The 14577-nt window shown below is 31.3% G+C and overlaps 2 long non-coding RNA genes across 2 annotated transcripts; one reads left to right on the top strand and one right to left on the bottom strand.

Moving 5' to 3' along the window:
- Positions 1–3177: 3177 nt before the first annotated feature.
- On the bottom strand, positions 3178–11342 carry LOC145958390 (uncharacterized). The gene is made up of 4 exons (XR_014434148.1): positions 10217–11342; positions 8944–9171; positions 5400–5508; positions 3178–4034 (listed from the first exon to the last, which is right to left on the bottom strand). It is a non-coding gene; the product is annotated as an uncharacterized LOC145958390 (long non-coding RNA).
- A 1308-nt stretch (positions 11343–12650) lies between these two features.
- LOC145958389 (uncharacterized) lies at positions 12651–13499 on the top strand. Its single transcript, XR_014434147.1, has 2 exons — positions 12651–12964; positions 13079–13499. It is a non-coding gene; the product is annotated as an uncharacterized LOC145958389 (long non-coding RNA).
- The last annotated feature ends 1078 nt before the right edge of the window (positions 13500–14577 follow it).

Below are 14577 nucleotides of genomic sequence, written 5' to 3'. Positions count from 1 at the left end.
ACATCATATTCACATAGTCTCATACAAGAAATTTCTCGTAATCATATACATCAAATAGTACATAAATCATACCAAGAACTTATCCAAAACATGAAGGATCATCAACTTTACATATAATGCCTCAAATCATCCATAGATCATATTCCTAATTTTACTTCATAGGGTTTTTCACAAGAACCCACAGAGCACTCTAATTCATATTAAAACTTATCTGTTTTTAAAATTAATCACATATTCATACATCTCATTCAACAAGGAGCACAACAGAGCAATCAGAAAGCAAAATAGAAACATTCGTATTTTGCCTGTTTCTCACAGGGTTTCCCGTAGGAACCCATAGTGCACTCTAATTCATATCAAAATATATTTATTCTCAAAATCAATCACATATCTACTCATCACATTCAACAAGAAACCCAACAAAACAATCAGAAAGCAAAACAGAAAACAATCATATTTTACCTGTTCCTAGAAGCATGCATAAGTAAGGGATTGGGGATCAATCCTATTACCCAACAATTATTCCCACACTTCTGAGCAAGGTTTCTCACTCCCCCCTTACCTGGATAAGTAGAAGACGAAGCTAGCGTGGAATCTGGTTGATCTCCTTCTCTTGGTTCTCCTTGGTCTCCAAAGAGTGTAGAAATAGTGCCAAAGTGCACTATTTATAGATTTTAGGAGTGGCTAGAGCGGCCCGTTTCAGATCTGGAACGACCCGTTCTGGATCCTTTCATCATGTGGAAAATTCACATCTGGAACGGCCCGTTCCGGAGATGATTTTAACTCATAACGTCCATATTTGGAACGGCCCGTTCCCAACTAGGGTTATAGGCCATTTTGGTGGTCTGGAACGACCTGTTCCAATTTGAAAACGGTTTGTTCTGGGCTACTAAATCACATCAATAAATCTTATAAAAATTACTAAATTACCCTCCATAAAAAGTATGAAAACTGAGGTGTTACATAACTCATGCGTAACCCGTTAGTAAAACCTATGAAATCTACGGTAAGATATTCCTCTTTTAAAACTTAATTATATAATAATTAATTAGAAAATAATTTTTTTTATCGCATAACACTCATAATTATAAAATAATCCAATTAATTTTTTTTAAAATATTTATAGATAAACAAACACATAAAATAATATCTCTTCGAATAAAATAATTTTAAAATATTTATTTTTCTTATCTAAAAATATTTTATCTATAAAACCTTTCAATTAAATAAAATCATAAAATATAATCAAAATACTTTAAAACAAATTAATAAAGTATATTTATATCTATAATAATTAATACAACAAATAATTTTACAAACCTTTCTCTAATTAATAAAAACACTCATAATCATTTAAAAAAACCTATTTAAATAATTAAAACATTCTTTTTTAATAATTAACTCTTATATATTAAACACAAACATCTATCTTTCATCAAGTGTTTTTTAAGGTTTTTTTTAAAAGCCGGGTTTGTAGGAATTTTTTAACCTCTTATTTAATTTAATTTAATTTTTATTTATCATAATTATTTATAAATTAAATATTAATATTTTAAAATAAATTATCCATAACTAAAAATAAATATTTATTACTATATAGATTATTTATCTAAATCTAAAATATAATTTATATGTTAAAAATATTTATATATTAATATTAAATATAATATATATATATATATCTAAATATAATATTTATTTATATATAATTTATTATAAATTATATTATATTATTAATAACTTATATATTATACTAATTAAAATACTAATTTTACAAAATTTAGAACGTTAGAACACCAAAAACTTTTACGCAAAAAGAAGTAACGTGGACTAGTAAAACGACCAAAAGTCTAACGTGTAAAAAAGCCTGTGAAGTATACCAAATAAAGACGGTGTAGAAAAACCCATAATGGAATTAATCCTTAAAACCGTCGATTGAGGCTAATTAAAAATATTAAAATATTAAAACAGAAATTGAATAAATAAAAACATTTAATTCAAATTTTAAGCTACAAATAAAACTTTTTAATATCTTATTGATAAAATCTTAATATCAAATTATAAACTTTTATCTTTCTATAGTGAATTTCTTTAAAATATATTATTATTATTGATCTATTTTTTATTATATAATAATTTTAAAAATAATTTATATATTCGCAAAATATACTCTATGTTAACTACGTTTTATGTAATTATTTGTTTAACTGTTTGTATGTTTATATTTTTAAATTTGAAAATTAGAATCACGAATAATATTTAAATATTTATAATAATGTCATTTTTTTCACATAGCCAAGTGACAAAAAATGAGTCAAGGCCGACCATAAGTGTTTTACTTCTAATTGAATTTGAAGTTGAATACATCGATCTCTCGGTTGACCAATGACCATGTTGATAATAACTTTGACCAATGACTGCGCATAAATAAAAGAAGAAAATGCGAAAGAAATAAATTTTGAACATATATTTAAAATAAATAGTTAAAATTATATTTAATAAAAAAAATTAATTAAGTTCTTTAATATATTTGATTCATGCAGGGACGGAGCCAGGATTTCAATACTGGGGGGCCGAGAATAAATAATATATAATTTATAATAAATGAAAATTAAAGTATCAAAAGCATATAAAAAAAATATAAAAAAAAATTAAAATTGTTGGGGGGGCCGTGGCACCCGTAGGTCCCCCCTTGGCTCCGTCCTTGGATTCATGGTCTTTCTAAATAAGAGTTCTCTCTTTTCTCTTTATCTATCTGTCTTAACCTAAGAATTACAATACACCAATATATATTATATATAAGTGTAGATAAAAGTAATTTTTAATAATAAATATTAATTGTATTTTTTATAGTATATTAAAAATTAATATTGGTTATTGAAATAAAATTTTAATTTTAAATGAAAAATAATTAATATAAGAATATTTGAGAAGAAAATTTCGTACAATTAGGTGGTGACTTTTCTGCATAAATTATAAAATGAATTATTACTTTTAATTAAAATAACATAAGAAATATTTAAGATGATACAATTAATTAATTTTTCTTATAACTAATAATCATAATCAACCATATTTAATTTTGTTGGTTAAACAATAAGTTGTTAAATTTGGTGATGGTATCAAATATAGAGAGAATCATAAATATAAAATTAATATAAAATTGAAACACCTCTTACGAAATAAATGAATCCAAAATCTATATAAATAAAGAGAATCACATTTCTATCATAAACTAAACCTAACAAAAATAGTGAAATTACAAATGAATTAAACCAAAACTCATAAATTTAGTAACATGAAGCAAACTTTTAAACTTGTCTTAATTATGCCCCGATGTCACATGACCTATTAGAGCAACCCATCATAAAGTCTAAGCTTCATAATCAACATTTTTAGTACCATGGTGATGATCACCTACAAAAATCACAAGAACAACAACAAACAAAACAAGGATGTGTAAAACATTTTACTATAGCTCAAGGTGTAGGAATGCCACCAAATAGCCAAATACAAACAAGCACATAACAAGACATATAGCATACATAGATAATTATTATCATCAAACTTAGTACAATCATAACATGATAAACAATAACAAATAACATTATAATTATGAGTTATGTGATGGACACAACCTATATATTATCATGCATGTAGTGTTAGTAAAATACATCATACTTGTGCATTACCGTTAGCAAAATACACTTAGGGGGCATTTGATATGTGAAATATTTTTACATCCCTAGAAATCCTAAAGCGGGAGTGTAACGACCCGACTGGTCACTAGACACACGCCACTGAACACCGGAAACACTAGACAGGAAGAACGAGTATATAAATATAGGATCTAGAATATAAATATATACAAAGTCCCAGTCCGACTAGAGTTAGAGTGTACTAAAAACAACCTAACCAAAACAAAATACATCATCAACCGCTACACCAAGTAGCTAAAATAACACAACAACAATTAAAAATCAGCTCCAACTGCCAGCTGCAGACCCCTCACAAGCCACACACCTATCCCTGCTCTGCTCCCGTACATAGTACGATCATAGCAGTTCAATCACATGGAAACGACAAAGGGTAAGCTAGTATAAAAAGGAACAACATAAAGCAAGATTTAAGTAATCAAAATAACTTCAGCTATCAACACGCCATCAGTCTACATTTCGTCGATTTTACGATCAAATCCGCATAAAGCATATAGTGCGTCGTCACGCATATTAACTCGGAGATCTCCTACAATAACTCAGCCCTTATGGCCTACAACAACTCAGCCCTTAAGGCCTAAAACAACTCAGCCTTTAAGGCCTACAACAACTCAGCCCTTAAGGCCTACCACAACTTCAGCCATCATACAATACTACACAACTATACAACTCAATATATCCGCTTTCAACACAGCACAACTTTATAACACAACTACCAACGACTTCACAACACAACTACAAAACTTTTAACAACATTCATCATATACAACTCAACCTCAACAATAACATTATCTACTAGTCATCACATCATAATCATCCACTTTCAACTCATCTCAGCATGAAACAACATTAACCAGCATATAATAAAACCTCAGTCACGCGCCCGGCGCACTCATGGTTGTGCCTAGTGCATTGCAACTAGAGTGCACCAGGGGCCAACACGCTCAGCGCAAGACGGTTCGCGCCCGGCGTGACCCCTCACGCGCCTGGTGCAATTTAGAATTGCGCCCAGCGCTGGCCAGGCAGAGACTCTAGGGAGTTTCACGCGCCCAGCGCACCTAGGCCCCCGCCCAGCGTGGGGAGGGCAGAGACCTCCCTCAGATCTCACGCCCAGAGCAATTAGAATTGCGCTCAGCGCCCTTCTGGCAGAGACTCCCAAAGAGTCTCGCGCCCAGCGCGACTAGGGTCGCGCTTAGCGTAGCACCACATCCAAAAATATTGCCTATGCGCTTGGCGCGATCCTTGACCCGCCCGGCGTGGACCAACCAGAGGCTCACCTTCTCAAACTCGCCTGGCGCACACATCTTTACGCCTGACGGCTTGTTAAAAAAGAGCCTCCAGGTGGTCTCGTGCCCGGCGCGAAGAATCGCGCTCAGCGCGAGGCTCATCAGCAACCCATCAAGTTCGAAAAACTTCACCAAATCCTGCGAAATATCCAAAAAATCCACATGCAATTCGGCCAACAGTTCACATTTTCAACCAAGAATTCAAAAACTTAAACTTTTCCCAAATGGAATCATAAAACCATCAAAGACCCAAATTTTGCCAAACCCTCAAAGAACCCCAAAACTTCCAATTTCAGCATTTCAACAAAATTATCAAATAACAACTAACTTCAACAGTTAAAGCATTTGCAACAACCTATTGTCAACCAAAATCTACAACAAAACTAACTTCCCTTACCTCGGGCAAAGATTCCGAACCCCGGGAAGGGGAAGAAATGGAGAAAAGAAGTGGAAGAACGAGAAGCTCCGCACGGCACGTTTCCGGAAGAAAATCACCTACTCAGCACCTTGAAGTCAAGCAATGAGAGTGAATCAGAAATGAGAGGAGAAGGAGTGAATGAGAGTTGAGTGTTAGGGGAAGAAAAGGAAAAGTAAAACCGGGTCTCACAGGGAGTCTTAGTTTCCCATGTTTGGTAGCTATTTCTTTTCTTTTCTTTTCTTTTCTTTTTAAAAAAAAAAGACATTTCCAAGAATATAATTTTCCGAGAACTATTTTTATCCCACTTTCCCACAAAAACATTCCCATAGGGGGTGAGAATCCAACTTTTCTAAGTTAGGGAAAAGTTTTATGTATATAAAAAGACTATAGTATCCCTTTTTAAAATTAAATATTTCTTTCTATCTCTCTCTCTCTCTCTCTCTCTCTCTCTTTCTCCTCCTCTCTTTTCCTCTCTCCCTCTCCCTCTCTCTTTGTCTTTGTCTATCTCTTTCCCTATCCCTTTCTTCTTTTATTTCTCTTTCTTCCTCTCTTTCTTGTTCTCTATCTCTCTCCCCCCCACTCCCTCTCCCTTCTCTCTCTCCCTCCTATATCTTTATCTCTCTCTCTCTCTCTCTCTTTATTGTATTTCTTTATTTCTTGACTTTATCAATTTTAATAATATTATTAAAGTCTATTTTATTTCTACATTTTAATTCTATTTGTTAACACCTTTTTTTTATTTTTTTTTATTTGAATGAAATAAACTAATATTTTTCTATTCTTCTTAATTATAACATAGCATTTTTTTTAATTTTGTATTTAAACAATTTTAATAAGTTTTCAAATTTTTAAAATAGTTTAACATCATATTTGTAATAAGAGTTGAGTAATGTAACATTCCGAATTTTCTACTAGTATAATAATTAATTATTATTTATTTTATATTTATGGAGATTATTTTCTTATAGTTATTTTAATGGGTTTTATATAATGTTTTAAAGGTTTTTAATAATTATTAGTATTTTAATAATAAATATTTATGAAAATTATTTTTGGATAATATTTTGATTTTTAGTAGTCTAGAACGGGTCGTTCTCAAACTAGAATAGGTCGTTCCAAACTACTAAAATGGCCTATAAAGACTATATTGGAACATCCCGTTCCAACAAACGATTCTATGAGTAAAATTCGAACCAAGAACGGACCGTTCCTATTTGGGAATAGGTCATTCCAAACATGGCCATTGTGGGTAAAATGTAATCCCAAAATGGGTCGTTCTAGTTTTGGAACAGGCCATTCTGAATGTGAAATTTATGCATGACGAATGAATCCAGAACGGGCCGTTCCAGATTCAAAACGGGTCGTTCCGGATTTGAAACGGGTCGTTCTAGCTACTCCTGATGCCTATAAATAGCAAACTCTAGCACTCACAAAAGCACATTTTTCACTTCTGACCTCTTTTTCTTCTACACTCTCTAAAGACCAAGGAAAACCCAGAGGAGGAGACCAACAAGATCCTGCTTTAGTTTCAGCTCCTACTTATCAAGGTAAGGGGGAGTGAGAAACCTTGCTCTAGGTGTGGGAATGTATATTGGGTAGTGAGATTGGCCCCCAATCTCATGTTTGTTGTGTGCTCATGATGAGGGGTTTTTCCCAATTATATCTGTTTTATCCCTATTTCTCTCTAAATGTTCTAATTGTTGTAATTAGTATGTATGTATGAGTAGTATTTGTGTTTGGATTATAATTGTAGACTTTGGTGTTTCTATGGGTTCCTATAGGAAATCCTAAGGGAATGCATTGGTGATTGTAAGAGAAAATTGTTTGAAGGGGTGATTATATAAGTAAATTATATTATTTTAAATGTTTATTGTATGGATTAAAGTGCTATGTGAAAATTGTGAATATGATGTGATAATGTGATATGACAATGAGATATAAAAATGTTATATGAGAATAAGACATGGAAATGTGATATGAGAGAATGCATTGAGTCTTGATTGACATGCATCATGTGCATAAATGTTTTTAAGGGTACGATATGGAATACACCGCCAGGGAAGGCCCCCTGGTGTAGAAACTTTGGGGATAGTTTAGTTTGTAAGTCTCAGTCTCGCCCACTGTGTGCATAGGATATATCTTGCACGACTTAGCTATCCCGACGAGACCCTAGTAATATGTCCTTCTAGTGAGAGTGCGCAGAGGGTGTGACCCGACATGTACTCCTAGACTATTCTTCGTGTATTGCTAGTGGCCATATGCCATGTGATATGTTACTGGCGCCACATGCATGATAATATGTAGTCCGTGTCCATACATGTGCATTTTTAATATGATAAATTGATATTATATCTTGGATGAGTGAGATGTGATATTATTATTAATCTATCTATGCTATACATGCTTTTTTGTGTTTGGCTATCTAGTGTATATTCCTACACTGTGAGCTAGAGTGAGATGTTTCTCACTCCCTTCTTTTTGTGTTGCTTTCCTTTCAATATTATACAGGTGATTATCAACGTGAGGCTGAGGATGTTGGTGATTAAGCTTAGGCTTCTATGGTGGGCTTTGCTCTGATAGGACATGTGACATTAGGGCGTAGATAGGATTAGATTGAAATTTTTTTTATTAAATTGTTTTGGAAACCTTAGCATCGTTTCTTTGTAATTTCCGCTGATTGAGTTATTTGTTTAAGTTATTGATGTGGTACTCTCTATCTAAACACGTTTGGTATTTCAATTATGAAAAATTATGTTATTCAAATTTTGTTACCTATGTGTTATGGTATGTGGGTAGGGTGTCACAAGTAATATATATATATATATATATATATATATATATATATATATATATATATAAGGAGCTTGTTTTGATGAAGGATATTTTTGTAAAAAATATTTATAAACCTAGGAATATCCTATTGTAACCAAACATGAAAATCGTTAATTCCCATGAATCATGTATGAATATTCCCAAAACCTTTTATGAGTAACCAAATATATTTTAGCAATTCCCAAGAATCATGATTCCCAAGATTTGTAATTCCTAGTAATCATGATTCCTGGGTATTACCAAACTTCTTCACTACCAAACGCCTCCTTAAAGTAGTCTAAGAGTACATGTCGGATCAAACCATCACAATATTGTCACTAAAAGGATATACTATTAGGATTTGATTAGGATAACTAAATCATGCAAGATACACCCCATGCACATGAGAGTAAGACTAGAAATTCCAAATAGTTATCCCTAAGGTTGGTTCCCAAGCTCTTACACGAGGGACCTTCCTTCATAGTGTATTCCATATTGTACCCCAAAAAAATATTTCATGCAAATGATGCATGTTAAAAAAACTTAATGTAATAATATACATATGATATCACTTTACATATCACATATTGCTCATATCACATCATATATCCCAGTACATTCTCAAATACATCAGCTAGTCATTAGTAAAAAGGTAGCATCGATTAAAAGAGTAAAACAACCATCTATCAATTGTTAAGCAAAAGTTAATTACCTTATCGAGTGAGTTGAGCATCCTAGAGTCTTTCTTTAAGCGACTAGCACCTCATTTAGCCAGTTGAGCTCTCTAGAGCTTCTCGTTGAGCAGCTTAAGCTCTTTGGAGCTTCTCACTGATCAACTAACATCTTGTTAAGTGAGTTAAGCCCCTAGAGCTTCTTGTTGAGCAACCAAATACATTTCCTTAAGCGAGAACGTGATCTTTCTCTCATGTCTCCTCAACGACTACAAATTATCCATATTCAATTACGCGTATAAACACATACAATTAGTACAAGTGCTCTAAAACATGCAATTAGCATTCTAAATCACTCAATTTACACATATTCATCTGTATCTTCACACAACCACCACAAGTTTCCTTAAGGTTTCCCATAGGAACCCATTGGGTCTTGGATCATGAAATTATCAACCAAAATATGCAATATTTAATCATACAATCAAACAATTCATGTCATTAGTTATGTACAAGTAGACGAATAGAAGCAAAAGCGCAAAATTGGAGAAAAACCCTTCATACAAAGACAATTAATAGAGTCAGGATTGAGGCCAATTCTGCTACCTAGTATATAAATGCACACCTAGAGCGAGGTTTCTTACTTTCCCTTACTTTGATAAATAGAAAAAGATGGATGCACAATCTCAAGGTTTTCCTTTCTGACTCTTATTGTCTAAGCTCTAAAGCATAAAAGGACACGTACACAAAATGTATAAAAATGACAACTGATCAAAAGCTTCCCCTTTTATTAAAAAAAAAAGACTTAACTTCCTTTTCCTTTTTAACCCTTAGTCAAAACTTATCATATTCATCATCATATAAATTAATGCACACTAAAGTTATCATATTCATCATATTTATTTATACTAGTTGTTTTCACTGTGAAAAGATTTTTAAAGATTAATTATCTACATCATTCTCCAAATGATGCCACACAATTATACTCTCACATATTCACATACATTATATTTATATCTCCTATTATGCAACAAATAATTTCTCATTTATTCATGGAAAGTAGTATTCTCAAAATTACACTGTTATTAATTTCATCAATTTGTTTTAGTATAAAGCCTCACATCATGCTAATCTCTCAATATAAAGCCTTTCATTCGTATAAAATCAACCTCTCACATTGATGATTATGCTTGTAAACCAAAAATTATGTTTATACCATAAAAAATCCTCTTACAAACTCCACAACAAACTTAGTCTTTAATAAATCAATTAATATAATACATAATGCGGTAAATTTTAAAAGAAAATGCATACCTCCATAATCACGTGGGGCAATCGAAGCCGTATGCCGACGGCAGCGGCGCATCGTTGTTCTGCAATGAGTTGAGCACCGACAGGCTTCCCTTAAAGAAAATCTGCAGCACAAAGGTGGTCCCTATTCTCTCACACAGCTCCCTCTCCCTCTCACGGAAATTTGTCCAAGTTCATCTCCACCAAACGCATAATCGATTTGAATTTCAGCATACAGTACTTTGTCCTAAACGACTAATTTGAACTAGTAAATTCATTGAGAACTAACAAGTTTTTAATCTAGAAAAGAGAAAATAGGAAAAGAGAATTGTGTTCAATTCATTTAATTCTCAATGTTTATATTTATATTTATAAAAGGGTGAACGAGCGAGATATTAACCATAATGGTTATAATTAACCACCATAATTAAAAATTAATTTTAAAAATATTTGATAATTAAAATTATAATAATTTATATTTCATTAGTTACCAAAGTTCAAAGAAAATCACTCCTAGGTTGTATACATCAGCTTTTAACCCAAGTAAACCCAACGAATACATAAATTGGCACAAAAATGAAACTTATCATATGAACTCATAAGATGTCAACAAGTATGAACCAACTTATTAGAATAAACTGTGGAAAATAAATTAAAATAAAACACAAGAATTTTTTTTTTAGATTTATCAATAAAATCAATATCAACAACATAATAAATATTATAAAATTAAAACAAAACAATCAGTAACAACTAATTAAACACAAAGAGTAAATAAAATTATTATATAAGAAGTTTGGAGTAGCTTGGGTTGAAGCACGCAGAGCGTTATCCTTAGAGAGAAAACCCTCTCACTGTACTGGTAATTTTGAATCTTATAGTGCGCTCCTCTCCCAAGATACATAAACCCGTTAGACCGTTCGAGTGTAGCGAAAGATCTTCGAACTAAAAAATACTGCTCCAAAGAATATTTTTTAGTAGTAAAAGAAATTTTGAAGGAGAGATAAAATGAACTTGTATATATTTCTAATATTTTTCATGTACCAGGGTCTATATATATAAAAGCACAATATATTTGAGATAAAGGATGTGCACCCCGTTTTGTAAGGTTTTTCGATAACAACAAAAGGTATACATTGTGTGTGGATGTGCACTATTCTTTAGCTAGCTTTTCGGTAACAACAAAAGTGTACGTGGTGTACTTTGCTAACTAATTAAAAATTGCAAGCTTGGTCAAAATGAAGAAGGCCATAATAGTTTTTGATTTTTTTTTTTACAAATTACAAATATTAAATAAAATAGATTAATTAAATTAAATATTTAACTTAAATTTTAAATTATAAGATATTTTTTCAAGAACCCCCCAGTAATTTAAAATTTAAATATGGAAAATGATGATATATATATATATATACTTAAACAATTTTTTGTGGGTCAACGAGCTAGCTCGCAGGTCATAACCTACTTTACCATCCTAATTCATATAGTACTTTCTAGGTTGTACAATACTATTCTTCCTTTCTATATTTTTTTATCTTATTAATTATTTTATCACTTATAATTCTCTTGTTTTTTCCTTCTCATTTCTCTCCATTATACAAACAGAATTTCTCTATATTACACAATATTTACCACTTTGATTTTATTTTCACTCTTATTATTCAATTAAATTTTATACAAGATTGAGAATAAATGAGAGTATGTTATTTATATATTGGTCACCATTCACCATGTAAGTTTTCTGCTCGATTTCAACAAACGTATATTAAAAGAGAAATTCTACGGTACTTATATTATTTAAGAGAGTACTGGTATAGTTATAATTATAATTTTATTTTATATTATATTTTTAATAATTTATTTAAATAATATTTATGATATTTTATTCTTTAAATTTTTAAATTATTTAGTTATTTTATTTTATTATATATATTCTAATTTTATTTGTAATAATATTATTATATATTTAAATAGTTTAATTTTAATATTTTTTAAGTATATTTTTTGTCTTTTCACTTAAAATTTTTAAATTTCTATATTTTAATTTTAATAATTTTTAAAATATATTTTTGTCTTTTGTCTTAAATTTTTGAATTTCTATATTGTAATTTTAATAATTTTTTATTTTTATTATTTATTAATTCTTTTTTTAATATTTTATAATATTATTGAAATTTTATAATTTTAATCTCTATAATTTTATCTTACTTTTCATTTTATAAATATAATTTGGATTATTCATTTTATAATTAAATTAGTTTTTTTTAAAAAAAATTTATAAGTAAAAAAAGAATATATTGAAATCCCTCAATCTTTGAGGGTATCAATCTTTGAGGGTAACGTAGCAACTTCCCAAGAAAACTCCTGCTTAGAAGAGTCCATTTTTTCTCAACATCTTCTGGCGAATGGAACTAGCTAGCTTTTTCGTTACCATGTCACAAAAGTTTACTTTCCTAACTTTATTTTTCCGGAAAGGTAAAATTATACAAAATGGAAAGCGTTTCGTGTAATGTTGGTTATCCATGACTAATTAACTTTTTCATAACCTTTTGATATCATTCTCCTAGAGGAAAACAGCTTGTTACGCTCCCAGCAACTTTTGTTCTCACGCAGTTAGATGACCCTCACTTATGAGGCAACTATTTTGAACTTCATTGCGTTTCAATATTATGAAAATTTCCTTGAGATGTTCAATACTTCCTAATATTCATAATTAGTTCAAAGTGCTTAAAAGATCAGAAAATGACCTTGTATTTTTCTTGTTTGTACTTGGTGAGGAATAAGTGAAAGAATTCAAAAATTTGTGGATTACTATATGCTGAAATGATGCGTCAATCAGTTCTTTGAAATTTGTATTGATCATACTTTTTTTTAACCTTTTAATAGATACATTGTGCTGTCATCCCAAGAGAAGGATCAGACGTTGATGAGGCAGAGGTGCTAAGAAGAATCTTGCATCTTTCAAAGTCCCCAAAAAGGTCTTTATTACCGACTCTTTGCCCAAAACTGCCACAGGAAAGATTTTGCGTCGTCTTGTGGCAGAACACTTCGTTTCTCAAATTTGAGCAATTTGAGTTCCTACATTTGAAGCCTCCATCTGGTGTCGTCAATACATACTTGGAATCTCGATGGTCCACACCATAAATTTAACAATAATTTGGCAACATGGCATTGAGAAGAGGAGGGTATTTCTGCAAATTAATGGTCTTTCATACATGATACAGTAGATCTTAGTTTTCAATGATTCTTATGAAATGTTCACAATGTAATGTTTTCAATGTTCTATAGATATTAAATAATTGCTCAATCCATTTTTGTCTATATCTCTAACTTCTTGAATCATATGAGATGTGGGATCACAAAATTTATCGTCTAGACTCTAGCTAATAACAATGTATAAACATACAACTGAAACAAGCAAAGCACAAAAGTTAAAAAATCGAATACTAGTAAAATTACAGTAAGTTGCTCATGACATTGTAGCAAGAGGGTATTCATCCTTACAGTATTTGGTAATCTTTAACCAAATAAAATTCAAGAAGTAATCGCATTTTGATGTAGATGAGCATTTTCAAAAATAGTGGTACATTTTGATGTAGAAGATCATTTTCCAAAATAGTGGTTTGGATTAGAAAATATTAGTAATTGCCGGTGCACATCCCTAATCCAAGCAATGGAAGTCATTTGTGAATACAATAGCAATAAGCCAACTTTCCGTTTAATGCAACTATTGTTAAAATGTAAACCATTTACAAATGATCAAACGAGGTCCAAAACCATTATCAAGAAGAAAGGCATTCCAATGTAGCAAGAATATCATGTAGACTGAATTCTATATGGGCACCATTCGAACAAAGTATATATGTGTTGAAAAGTAAAAATTGGTGGCAAGAGAAAGTAAAATCAAATTTGAAAACAGAAACCAAAATCAAATTGAATTTGGCAACAGAATTCAAAATTGGAGGCCACCAAAAAGTGAAGCGTTCACACTACAATCTTTCCTTATAAATAGCAAGCCCCTTCGTTCATTTTGAGGTTGATCAAAACGAAACCATAAACACTTAGAGAGTCAGTATAGAAAAATTGAGAGAGAAACTCTTAATTTTTTCTGGGTATAATTGGGTTGTGGGTTGTGAGGTGTTGTGAGAGATTGTGAGTATTTTGTAAACACTCCTTATATTTCCCCTTTCAATAAAATATCTGCAGCAGCCCGGAGACGTAGGCAGAGTTGGCCGAACTCCGTTATCAACTTTGTGTGTACTATTAGTCCACAGTTATTTTGTTCCATTCTCAAATCTGAAGTTACGGGAAAGATCAGCGTAATTTTTCCTAACAACTGGTATCAGAGCCTGGTTAGAGAAGTCAGATTTGAGTGGGAGCAATGG

The sequence above is a fragment of the Cajanus cajan genome, chromosome 1, assembly GCF_000230855.2.
Source record: "Cajanus cajan strain Asha chromosome 1, NIPB_CcT2T_4, whole genome shotgun sequence".
NCBI classification, from domain to species: Eukaryota; Viridiplantae; Streptophyta; class Magnoliopsida; order Fabales; family Fabaceae; genus Cajanus; species Cajanus cajan.
Note: the sequence above shows the minus strand (reverse complement) of the source record. Positions and strands in the feature narration are given on the sequence as shown.